Here is a 12,902-nt window from a genome sequence, read left to right as displayed (position 1 = left end):
GGCTGCCATTCTACCATTCTCTCTGAGTTCCAAATGGCACCTATAGGGCTCTGGTCAAAAGTAGTGCACTAAATAGATAATAGGGTGCCATTTGGGATGTAAACAGCTGGGGAATGTAATGCAGAAAATGTAGCCGACGTCTGAGAGATATCACTATTATTACAAAGATTAGGATCATACAAAGTAATTCTAAGTGCTATTTGAGTGCTATTTGCTCGGCGTGTATAGAATTAAATGAATTAAACTAATAGCACAAGACAACAAAACATGGTAAGAATGTAAGAAATAATCTTGTCTTGGATTTGACCTCATGGAACTGAGTCCCCAAGATTATAATAGTCATATAACAGACTACAATAAACCATATCTAAGGGGGTAGAAAAAGAAGGAGCATCTCTTTCCTTTTTCCTTCTCTGACACTGGAATAACTATGAGCCAGGCAGGATTTCCCATGTGGGCACCTGCAGAACACAGAAGTTCATTCCGTGGTTTCCAAATCTCTAAAACACTGCTAACTCCACAGAGAGAATCTCAGCAGTAGTATTAGAGGACAAAAGAGCCACTGTCAGAGGTTTTACTACTATGATCTACCTTCACTACCTCAGTTACTCAAGTCAACTGTCTTACTGATCTCCTTCCCCCTTTTTAACACTTAAGGGAACTTATTTACGATCTACTTCTTTGATGAGTGTTGTGGTGCTTTTTAAGTGTTACTCAACTAAGTCCAAAACAATATACTTACAGATTACTTCCTGACCTGTTTTCATGCCTTTTAACAATTGAGGGAACTTAATTAAAGGAGTAGTTCACTATTTTACAACTTGATATTAGATGTTTCTTAACCCATGAATTAGTCGATGGGCCAAGATAACTGAACCCTGAATTATAGTTTTTCTCTAAACAGCCACAACAAATGCCAGCTAATCTTAGCCACCACAAGCTAACAATCAATGGAAGAGAGAGCATGTAAAAGGTCAAAATCCCCTGAAATCAATTAAAATCAACTCCGCATTTAGTTTTATATTAAAGGTGATTTGGCCATTGAAAAAAACATGCTCACATACCCCATCACTTCCATTGATTGTTAGCTTGTGGTGGCTAAAGTTAGCTGAAGTTTGTAGTGGATGTTTAAAGAGAACTGGACCATAGATTACAGTTTCTCCTGGCCCATAGACTACTTTCCAGGCAATTAACCATCTAACATCAAGTTGTAAAATAGTTAACTACTCTTTTAACAGTCAATCTACTTATTCTGTGAGTGTTAGACTCTGCTGCAATATCCACATATTAGCTTACCACTTAGTATGAAGTAATGTAGTATGGCATTCATTCTAAGTAGTATGCTAGTATGAACATTGTAATGCAGACTATGAGGCTATGTTGGGACTGTCCATGATCTGACTGTTTCTCCATCAGTAGTTCAGTGACTCTAGTGATGACCTCAGGGTGAACCAGGCACTGCAGTAGGTCGTTGGTGATGATGGATATGGGGCAGTGTCTGACCTCGTATCTGTCCCCAGGTGGTGGCCTTCCTATATCTCTGTAGCCTGGCTCTGGTAACACTAGAGGGTCTGAGGCTGAACTGGCGATTGGACATGGCTCCCCTCCATGCTGATGTGGGCTCTACTCCCACAACCAGGTCTGCTAGGCCTGACTATGTCACAGTCTTTGGATGTTGATGGTCCGTCTTTTTCTTTGGGGTTCTGCTCTGTAGTTTTCTATTTGCCATTCTGGTTCCAGGTCACAGGGATGAGGTGGGGGCCGAAGGGTACAGTAGATTGTAAGGAAGAGGAGGGTGAGTAGGAGTCCTCTGCTGTGGTGATGAAGGGCTAGTGTTCTAAGCTTGGCCCTTGGAGTCACGATATGCCCCTATACGGGTCCCTGGATGGCCCCCTGCTGGGGTATCCTGGATCTGTTAGTCACGGTGACTTGTTGTCCCTCTCCTCTCTATTCAGGCCCCCACAGCCAGCTTCAGGTACTGCATGTTCACATCAGTACCACCAACCCCTCCTTCAGACAAATAAAGAAAGTCGAAACCAAAATAATCAATGTTTCGGTACCATCCACCTTACTCAGGGTTGACATACCTCAGGGACTATGGTCAGTACTGTATGTTTACATGGTCTCTGTCTCTTAACTAGTCTCACACACGTAATCCTTTGTTCTGTACCCTCTTTCGAGCTCTTAATTTCTTACCTAAAAAAACAAGTTTTAGGCTGGGCAATCTCTAGCATAAGGTCAGTCAACAACTCAAATGCTTGAATGCTAATTGGAGCTAGACAGATTTGTCAATATGGGTGGGTTGGAATTCAGTCATCTCCTCTCTGTTGTTCTATGCTGCATTCCTGGGACTTTTGTCTTTCCCTGGACCTCAGCGAAATGGGACAAATTCCTCCCTGTGATCTATGTTCTTATAAGGACAACAAATGGTCGGACTGCACTGAGAATGACCCTGAGTGTGCATGACAAATGTACCATCAGATTCGGCAAGGTACAGAGGGTTCGTTGTGGCTTGTGACAAGTGCCAAATGAACTGTCAATATTTTGACATACAGTAGAGTGTGAAGAGGATAAGTCGGGGTCAAGGTAACCTGGTCTAAGATCTGTTTATGCCGTCTTCACAAGTCCTATGGTCATTGTCAATGACAATTGGTATATATTCAACTGTATATAGACTTTTCCCTATTGTATTATTGACTGTATGTTTGTTTATTCCATGTGTATCTCTGTGTTGTTGTTTGTGTCACACTGCTTTGCTTTATCTTGGCCAGGTCGCAGTTGTAAATGAGAACTTGTTCTCAACTAGCCTACCTGGTTAAATAAAGGTGCAATTTAAAAAAACAAATAAAAAGACAGCACAAACAGTCAGGATACTGTACCTTCGTGGGATTGAGCCAGTCATCATCATTGTCGTTACTAAGTGTCGTCCTCAGAGCACAGACAATGGCTTTGGCGAGGGCCTCGCCTACTCTTGCCTCATCATCAACCTCCTGTATCAGATCCGGAAGAAGAAAGAAAAACTCCTATCATGGGAAAGAAGTCGCTGATAAAGACATTATGTGCAGCAGGCATAATTGATTGTGTCTGTGACGTTGTCTCACAGCCAGTTATCAGGAGGCGCCAGAGGTGACACACTACCTGAATACACATTCCTCTCATCTAGATATATCAATGTGTTATGCAGTGCACCACTCTTTTACATGCACACCCACAAATCATTATGACAGCCATAGCTTTACTCTGAGGCCTGTTCATTACTCAAAAACCCACAGTCATCATCAGGGAATCTCAATACCCGTCACATCCATCCCTCGTGAGGCTGCGTCCCAAATGACACCCTATTCCCTATATAGTGCACTACTTTTGACCAGGGCCCTATGGGCGGTAGGGGTAGCTTGTGGTGGGAAAACCACATCAAGCTGTAAATATGGCCCTCTGAAACGTTTAATTTCCTCTGAAGCATATGAGGTGACTTTACTGTACTTACCAACTCAATCCAGGAGTTGATGGAGACGTTAACAGGGTCGACAGACTCCACATGGTGCCCCCAGTGTCTGGGAACAAATAGCACCTATTGCAGTAGGAGGGCAACAGGGTCAGATGTCAGAAGAAACACAATGTGATAGGTAGGAATATGGATAAGGAATGTATTTCTTAGTAGGAGTACTGAAGGAGCCAAAAATGTCTGGAATTGTCTTCTAGCACCACAGATCACAGTCCAGGGGTCAGAGAGCAGAGCATAGCCAGTCAATAAGTAGTAGAGCTGAATGAGTCAAGGACTGTAAAGATTAGAATGCTGAGTGCTCTGTGTGATGACCCTCCCCCTCTGTCTGACAAATTCTTTCTCTTTGCTCTTGTTTTCCTTATTAGGATGTCGGTGGGCGGAGCTGGGCATGGGTGTGTCCCGGGATAAATAGACCTCTTCCCCATTCATTGAGGAGACTCTCTCCATGCAGACATGCTGTTTGAGTTTGTTGTGGTTGGGTTGTTTGTGTTGGCCTCGTTCAATGCGCCTCATTATCACATCTATACATGCAACCACTCACTTACACTACTGACTAAACACCATTGTTTATTTGTATATAGGTTACCTCACTTAATAAATATATCTTTGTTATTCCATATCTCCATGTTGTCTCCCTTTTTTGTTACGGGCTTTGAGCTGGTTCGTGACAAGTGGGGGCTCATCTAGGGTTTTGAAGGTATGTTTCTCGTGTTGTGGTGCGAGTCAGCTGGGATTTTGAAGTTATGATTTTGGCTTTGTGGTGTGAGTCATCCAGGATCATAAAGTTGGTTCCTAGACATTTTGGTGTATTGCACTTTCTGGCATTATGAAGGACTAATACTAGTGTCATTAGGCTAACTGGTATGTGTATTGTTTGGTAGAAAATGCGGAGTTAATGTTGGAAACCTCTGTAGGTGCTTTGTTTGCATATTTTGTTACAGATTTTTTGAGTTGTAATGTTTGGTGCTGTGTTGGTTGCCTTTTTGTTTGGTAAACTTGCCACTGTGGTGGATAGTTGATTGTGTGCTGCGTTGGAGAGTACATTGGTTAGTTTCCAGGCCCCTGCCCAGGCTGGAAACTCTTGCTCTACTCGCTGTTGGGACGGTCTGAGGTGAATACAATCTGCAGTGTACCTCAGTGGGAGAAATAGGTAGGGTAGTGCCATTTGTTACCTGGAGCTATAGCCTTTCTTTTTTTCCCCTGTTAGGCTTAGCGATGTGTTTCATTTTGGAATAGGTTGGGCATGGTTTTTTTGTTTGTTTTTGTGTGGACTCAGCAGTTGTCTCGGTGGCACATCTGTGGCTTGGGGGGAATCTGCCAGTGTGCTGGTGGGGTTTTTCTCTTAACAGTGGGGTACAGTGTGTCATTCATTACCCATCATGAATCCGCACAAAGACTAGGGTTGAGTTATTGTAGGATTTGGGGAAGCTCCATATATCTCATCTGTCTTCTGTGGTGCCCAGTGTGATTGGCATTTCTCTTGTGGTCTGGTGTGCTCAGCAGAGGGAAGAGAATCATGTTGTATTTACTTGTGACTATGGTGTCTAATGTAGACAAGTTCATTCGCTTTCCATCAGAGGAACTATTCAAATATGTACTAAAGAGCATCTGTTGAAGATCGCTGATCACTACCAGGTTGAAATTAGTGATAAACGTAACATTTCCATTCAATCTGATGCAAATTGGTATTCTTGAAGGTCCCACTGGGGCAGCCTCTGCCGAGGACTCGCCGTCTCCCCATTTCAATCGCCGCTCCATCTGTTAGCCCTAGTAGTCTTTTGAACTCCAAAAATAACTTCTTCTGTTACGACTAGAGCATGATTGTGTTAAGCTAGAGCATGATTGTGTTAAGCTAGAGCATGATCGTGTAAAGTATGAAAAGGAATTGGCATTTAAACAGGATTTGGAGCGTACTAAAATCAAATTGCAACAAGAGCTGCTAGAGTTGGTTAGGGAAGGAAAGCTCTCAGGGAGAGTTTGCTCTGGGAAGGTGACCCAGATTTACCTAGGGGTCGCTCTTGGTTGTGCCTGGGCTCATTTGATATTGTTGTAAACTTATGGTTGTTGCCAAAATTTAATGGAAGGACCCTGAGACGTTCTTTTCGTTGGAACTTGTTGCTGACGTGGTCTTGTGCGCCCTGTTCCTGAATGTCTACATGACTGACCGTTGTTTATTTTGTTTGGTATTGTCCTGTTCTGTTGCTCCTGTCTGTTCCCTTCTGGCCTCGTTTTCTTCTTTCCTCTTAAAGGTTGCTTCCTGTTGTCAAAGGTTGCTGAGGTCTGGGGAGGACGAGGTTGGCTGGGGCAGTAGGACTAGGATCCAGGGCAGTATTTTGTTGTTTGTGTGATTGGTGTGGTGTTCCGGGGTCCTTGTTGGTCCCCGGTTTTATTTGTATATAGGTTGCCTCAGTTAAATATATTTTTGTTATTCCTTATCTCCAACTCTTTTTTTTGTTACGGGCTTCGAGCCGGTTCGTGACATATGAAACAGAAATTTGAGACTGGTTCAACACAGTGGGGACACTAGCCACTAGATGGCAGCTTGTGACCTCCCTCCACTCCCTCTAAGAGGCTTCTGTCCAATTCATAATGTGGCTCTGGTCTTTATTCAAGTGACCAGGCCATATTGATCCTCTGGTTCCACTGCAGTCTTAATTCATTCAGCCTAGAGATAAGTCTGCTGCGTGCTATGTTTGATTTGGACAGACTTAACAATATTTCAATAAATCACAGTGATAAGTGTTTTATTCTAGGGGGTAACTGAGCTTAATCTTGACACAATAGACGATACGTCCTAGTTCAACCCCACAGACATAGAGCCGTGGAAAACAGACATCTGTTATAAGTGTATAACCTCTAAAGACCTAATTCTTTGAAGTTCCCTTTAAACTAGGTGTCATGTACATACATAATAGGTTATAGGTTTAACGTATAAACCAATTGAACAGCCCCCACTGTTTTGCTTCTTAGTGGTATCACTTGTGACTAACTTCATTAGTATTCTGCAGGAGCACTTAGTTTCCCAGAGATAAGAAGTGGGACAGACACTCATTGCTTTGCCACTGTCTTGACTCAAAGAGAGCGTGTGGATGTGCTGGCTTATACTGCTGGAATCTGAAGGGTGAAAGAGTGGTGGGTATCACAGAGACAAAAGACAACACAACCCCTCTCCTAATTAGCTTCTAGAGTCCGTATCAAGACAGGAAAAGGCCAGTGGTCACAAACCAAAGTATGAATAATGAGACAAAGAGAATTTAAATTATTTAAACATCTTTGACCTGCAAGCTCACTCAGATCTCATACTGTGCAGCAGCAATGTGGGGTTGAGTAAGGCTGAACCTTCCAATGATTAATATTCCATTGACTAGGGCTGCTGCGTCTGAATTGGTGAATCTGGTCAATATAAGTGGATTATATAGGGAATAGCGTGCTATTTGGAACTCCTAGAAGTCTCGGTGGCTGATGTTACAATCTTACTTTCATGTAGCATACCTGTCCTCTTCATCCATAATGAATCTCTGCTCTGCCAGAACAATCCTCAGCAGCCAGTGTTATAGATTATGGCTAGGTCTTAATTGGATTTATAAACCAAAGTCCTTGTCACCAATCCTGAATCCTAACAGATGAGAGGCTGTGAGCTGAGGCAGAGAAACATGCTCCTTTTGAGAGTCAATAATGTTTAACATTAAAGCTTCTGTTCTGTCACGATTACTCAATTATTAACCGATAAAACAAACATGTCATTGTCCCGCTCTCCTGTTCTGGCACTCAACGTGGCCGGTCTACTAACCACCGGTCCTGGCAATCCACATTACGCACACATGGAAACCATCATTGCACACACCTGCTCCCCATCGTTGCGCACACCTGAACTTCATCATCACCCTGATTACTCTCCCTTTATTTAGCCCTCAGTAGCTCAGTCTTCAGGCAGTTTTGGTTTGCGCCTGTTTTGAGCATAGTCATGGTTTTATTATTAAACTCACCTTCTTCCTGACTCCCTGTGTTTACGTTACAGAATACTGCCTCTCAAGATATGGAAGCAGCAGAAGTTAAGGATATCTCCCAGATGGTCGACGAACAGGAACACCTACTCCGCCAACACCATGACCAACTGGCTCAACTGGGTACGGTAATGGATCAGGTCCTCCACGTTCCCCACCACCCGCGAGAATTCATCTCCAACTAGTGGATGATCCTCCACCACGAGTCGTCCCAGCGAGCCAGATCCCCAGCCGATCCGTATGTATGTATGTATGTATGTATGTATGTATCCCAACCGGACAAATGACCCGACTCCATCGGAATGTCGTGGCTTACTACTCTAGTGCTCTCTCTACTTCAATCATCAGACAGGAGCCCCCACCACCGAGAGGTCCAAGGTTGCTGCGGTCATTTCCCTGCTTACCGGACGGGCTTTGGAGTGGGCTATGGCCTTCTAGGAGAGGAGGAGCTGAGTTCCTATGAGAGGTTCATGGCTCTGTTTATGGCGATCATCCACCTGAGAGCAGAGCGGGAGGTGAGCGACTGCTCCGTCAGGGTGCCCAGATCACTGCAGAGTACGCCCTCATCTTCCAGACTGTGGAATAAGACGATTCTCTAAATCCTGCCATTTTATCCCTCTCTTCGGTCTCCCTACTGCTCTCCAGGTCGCTGAGGCACAGTTCCAGCAGGTCTTCCGACACTATGGCCTTCCGGAGGACATCGTCTCCGATAGTGGCCTCCAATTCACGTCACGGGTATGGAAAGCCTTCATGGAGAAGCTGGGGGTCACCGTCAGCCTCACTTCTGGGTACCGGCCTCAGTCCACCGGGCAGGTGGAGAGGATGAACCAGGAGCTGGGGAGATTGCTTAGGTGCTGGCCTGGTTCCATCCCTGGATAGAGTACACCCAGAATGCACTGTGCCACTCCTCCACCGGGCAGACCCCTTTCCAGTGTGTCCTGGGATATCAACCAGCTCTGGCTCCATGGACCCCAAGCCAGACCGACGCTTCTGCGGCAGACGAGTAGTTCAGAAGGAGCAGGTGGAGCCGGCAGACTGAGGCTCCCGTATTCCATCCTGGTGATCGTGTCTGACTCGCCACCGGGAACCTCCTGCTCTGCCTGCTCTGTAGGAAGCTGAGTCTCCGGTTTATGGGGCCCTGTAACTTAAGGTCCTCCGGTCAACGAGGTAACCTATAGATTACAACTACCCGGTGGTTCCTGGTTACCCGCCCCTGAACATTGATGGGAGTCTCACCTTTGCTGTCAGGTCCCTGCTGGACTCCCGACGTCGTAGGGGGTTGGCTCCAGTACCTGGTGGACTGGGAGGGTACGGTCCAGAGGAGCGCTGTTGGGTCCCGGTGGACGCCCCCCGCGACGCCCCTGGACATCGATGGGTGCCTCGCCTTTGCCGTCAGGTCCCTCCTGGACTCCTGACGTCGTGGGGGTTGGCTCCAGTACCTGGTGTACTGGGAGGGTATGGGCCTGGCGTCATCCTGCGGCTAGTGGAGGGGGGTACTGTCACGCCTACTCCTGTCACTTCCGCTCCGGCACTCGACGTCGCCAGTCTACTAACCACCGGTCCTAGCAACCCACATTACGCACACCTGGCAACCATCATTGCGCACACCTGGACTTCATCATCACCCTCAGTCTTCAGGCAGTATTGGTATGGTTTATGTTGAATACGCTACCCCTGTTTTGACTATCTTCATGTTTCTTATTATTAAACTCACCTTCTGCACCTGCTTCCTGACTCCCTCGACACAGATTAAGCCAGGTCCTGAAAAAAAAAAAAAAAGCATGATCAAGGGAGGATCTGGCACAGTGTGTACCTGTCCAGGCTAGAGGGTGACTGTGGGCCTTGGTGTGTCTGTGGGGAACCTTTGGAGGTCTGTCTGGAGTACGTCACACTAGACTCCTCATAGGAGATCCTGCTGGGGTACAGACCGCTTGTTTGCAGGGGGGAACAGGTGCCAACGCTTCCTGAAATATAACAGGGTAGGAGTGCTGATCTAGGTTCAGTTTATTTTAAAGGGAAAGCCATCTTCACCAAAGCCATTGCATGCTTCATTGCAAGTTAAGCATGTTACTGTACTTCAGCATGTGCCAAATAAAACTTGAAACCACAATGGTTCTATTCTATGTAGTTGAGGAAACCTGGAATCTATCGCCATTCAATTTAAGCTATAGTTCAATATAATGTCTCTTTATTGAAATATTATGTAATGTTAGTTCTTTGGTTAGGTCATCACATCAATGTGAAAGGTTTCAACAGCCAATTTAAAGAAACAAGACTAGTGATCTTCAAATGTGAAAGCAGTGAGACGATAATATGCACAAATATATTTGTATCTTTTGTCAGACTCCGTGCTCCACACAACTAACTAACTAAAGCGCCTCACCTCATACCCCCATCTCTCGCTCATGAGACCTCGATGAATGACTTTCTCTTTCAGGGACCAGAGAACCCATCTGATGATCTCCACAAGTGAGTTTCATCCCCTTCCCCTCTGTCTCCCTACCCTCTTCTCAGCCTCTCACCTCCCTCCTCTCAGCCCCTCACCCCACTCCCCTCCCAGGAAATAAAAACAGCCACCTCTACATCCTCCAAAAGTAGTTTCTAAACCTTCTTTCCTCAGAGATAGAGGGATGAATGGTGAGTAGATCTTTGCCCTACAGACAGTTCTCATTCTATTGATTTGCTGTATCTATTGTCTGACTCCAGTACCACTCCTTTCTTCTCAGCTATAATGCTGTTAAATTGTTTCATTCTAATCTATTGTACAATTCCCTCTGTGAAGGGAAACATCCATCGTCTGTGTGCACTACTACCACTTGCCAGTGAGAGATGTTTTGTTCATTAGGGCTCATTGAAGCAAAACAATTAGCAACAGAAAACAAAAGGCGCTTCTTATTGGACATGTCCAGGTAGTCCTTCTCCATTTCAGTTTTTATTTTTCTTGTTTTGTGCCTACTGAACACTACCCAGTTCTGTACAATTACCTTCCTTGCACCTGTAGTACCAGGTTCTACCCATAGGAGTTCAGGTGGCAGAGAGTATTGGCACCTTCTGTATCAATCCACAATGTGCTGTCTCTCCCACTACAACCCAGTAACCCAAACTGAGACCACACCACGTCCTGTAATGCACACAATACAGTTCCAATTACTAACACTGTAATTATCAATCATACTGTATATTCATGGTTGCTATAATCTCATATCAATTTATGCGGTCATCTATTTAAATAATCTCATCTAACATTTTAAATATGTCATTGTAAAGAAAACAATTCATATTCATGGCACAAATATGTCAATGTGCCATGATCAGTTTCAATATTACGGTATGGCAGCAATACATCCCGAGGGAAACCTCCATTGTCACTAGACACAGGTGAAAATGCATGCCCATTCACCATCTCATGGGTTGCTTAATAGGCAGTGCAATGACTGTCAACAAAGGTTGTACCCCAAATGACACCTTATGCCCTATATATTGTACTACTTTTCACCAGACCCCTATGGGCCCTGGTCAAAAGTAGTGCACTATGTAGGAATAGGATGCCAATAGGGACAGACACTCTCTAGAGGAAACAAGATGTTTGTTGTCTGTAGGCTCTTTGTCAAACCATTTGCGCTGTCAATCATTTCCTGTTAAAAAGCAACAAAAAAAAGTGGAGTTTCTGCCCAGCACCCTGGATAATGAAACCATTACCATGTTCAGGCAACTGTAAATGATAGACTTCACAATCTTGGCTTTCAGCAACTTTTAAATGGCGCTATTCATCATTTAAAAAGGCATCTGACTGCCTGTCTTTAAGGCATGAATTTCGTCAGACCTGTGAAAAAATGCAGGCCGCCCCTTAAGCATCTATTATCATTAAAGGAAAATGAATTAATGGAGGCCAGCTCGAACTAGAGTGGACGTTCAAGGCCTTGACTGCCCGAGGACTCAAAAGGAAAAGGGCTGCCATTGAAAAGTTCCACTGAAAATGTCTGTCCTATCACGACAGGATATCATCAAAAAGAGAGAGAATGTCTGCTGATTGCTAAAGTTGTCACTTTTGATTTGTACGTGTCTGTATCAATTTAGGCTTAGGCTAGTTAGCTTCTCCAGGATCGCTGATGGGGCAAAGGAATTCATTAAAGATACCCATGCATCTGTTTTACATTTACATGTTGGTGTGATACTGTCAGAACTGGACTCAATTTCATTTTAATTCAATTGATGAATAAATAAAAAATCACGGCACAAATTGATAATCGTCCATTATTTTCTCTGAGTACAACTTTATTAAAGAATGGAATTTCAAATACATCTCTTGACCTGAATGGACTGAGGAAAAATCCCATATAGTTGTGTCTGTGCATTGAATATAACAGATCAGAGCAGCCCATGTGTTAACCAAAATGGCTTTAATTCAGCAGACTGATTCAAGGGACAGGCTTTTGATTGTGACAGAACCACTTGAACATTCCATAGAACTAACCCCATGGCTTGAATCTGTCTAAGGCTGAGCACTTAATGTGAGCCCTGTCCTCAACCACCCTACAAGTTACTCATCACACCTGGCAACCTGCAAACAGAAAGTTAGTGATTGAGGACAGAAATAGCATACAAAAAGTAAGAAATCACAGGCAGACAAATTGCAGAGTGACAACATGTAATCCTTCTCAACATTCCGTCAGTGCTGAAAAGACTAATAATTCTTAATTATGTTTTTCAGTTCCTTGATTAGATAAGATATATATGACTGTGTAGCATCATGAGATTGATTGAGGAGGGTGTGTACATCTGAAATAGACAGTAGTTTACCTCAAACATGTCTTGTCTTTGAGCAGCAGTGCCATGTACTTGCAGTAGGCCCAGTAGGCCCAGTACTCTGAGAGGTGGTAGTCAGAAAACACCCAACATCTGCACCAGTCTGTCTGACCCTCTGTCCAGGACTGATACTCCTCAAGTCTGGCCTCTACATATGAGCACTGAGCTCAAAAATAAGTGCTTGACAATGAAAAGATCGAAAGGGAGAGGGAGAGAACATATGTTTCCCATGCTGATAAAGCCTTTTGAACTGAATTGCCACCCCGAGTTCAAAAAGTTTTACAGGACAATCTCTATTTTGGTGGCCTCTGGTACATTCTAATGCCTTGATTCCATCTGAAATACATAGTGAAATGATTGAATACCTTTTCAAGTTCACCTCCCAGATTGGAAAAATGTGTTGTGGTATTGTGTAGAAAGACATGAATTTACAATTGTATTATTGATAATGTGTTAATTCAATGTAAATACATTATATTCTAAGTAAAAGAAGATTAAACATTTAACCCATATTCTCTTGAGATTAAAGTCTTATTTAGAGTTGTACTGCAATATATGAATTGCCAAAATGTTGCATGTGCAGGGCA

General features: G+C 44.1%; 1 pseudogene; it reads right to left on the bottom strand.

The window, feature by feature from the left end:
- Nucleotides 1-428: 428 nt before the first annotated feature.
- LOC110520274 (HSPB1-associated protein 1 homolog) lies at nt 429-10,872 on the bottom strand (annotated as a pseudogene).
- Nucleotides 10,873-12,902: the final 2,030 nt, after the last annotated feature.

Source organism: Oncorhynchus mykiss, chromosome 3 (assembly GCF_057628025.1).
Source record: "Oncorhynchus mykiss isolate SJ-2025 chromosome 3, ASM5762802v1, whole genome shotgun sequence".
NCBI classification, from domain to species: Eukaryota; Metazoa; Chordata; class Actinopteri; order Salmoniformes; family Salmonidae; genus Oncorhynchus; species Oncorhynchus mykiss.
This window is presented reverse-complemented; position numbering and strand designations above follow the sequence as displayed.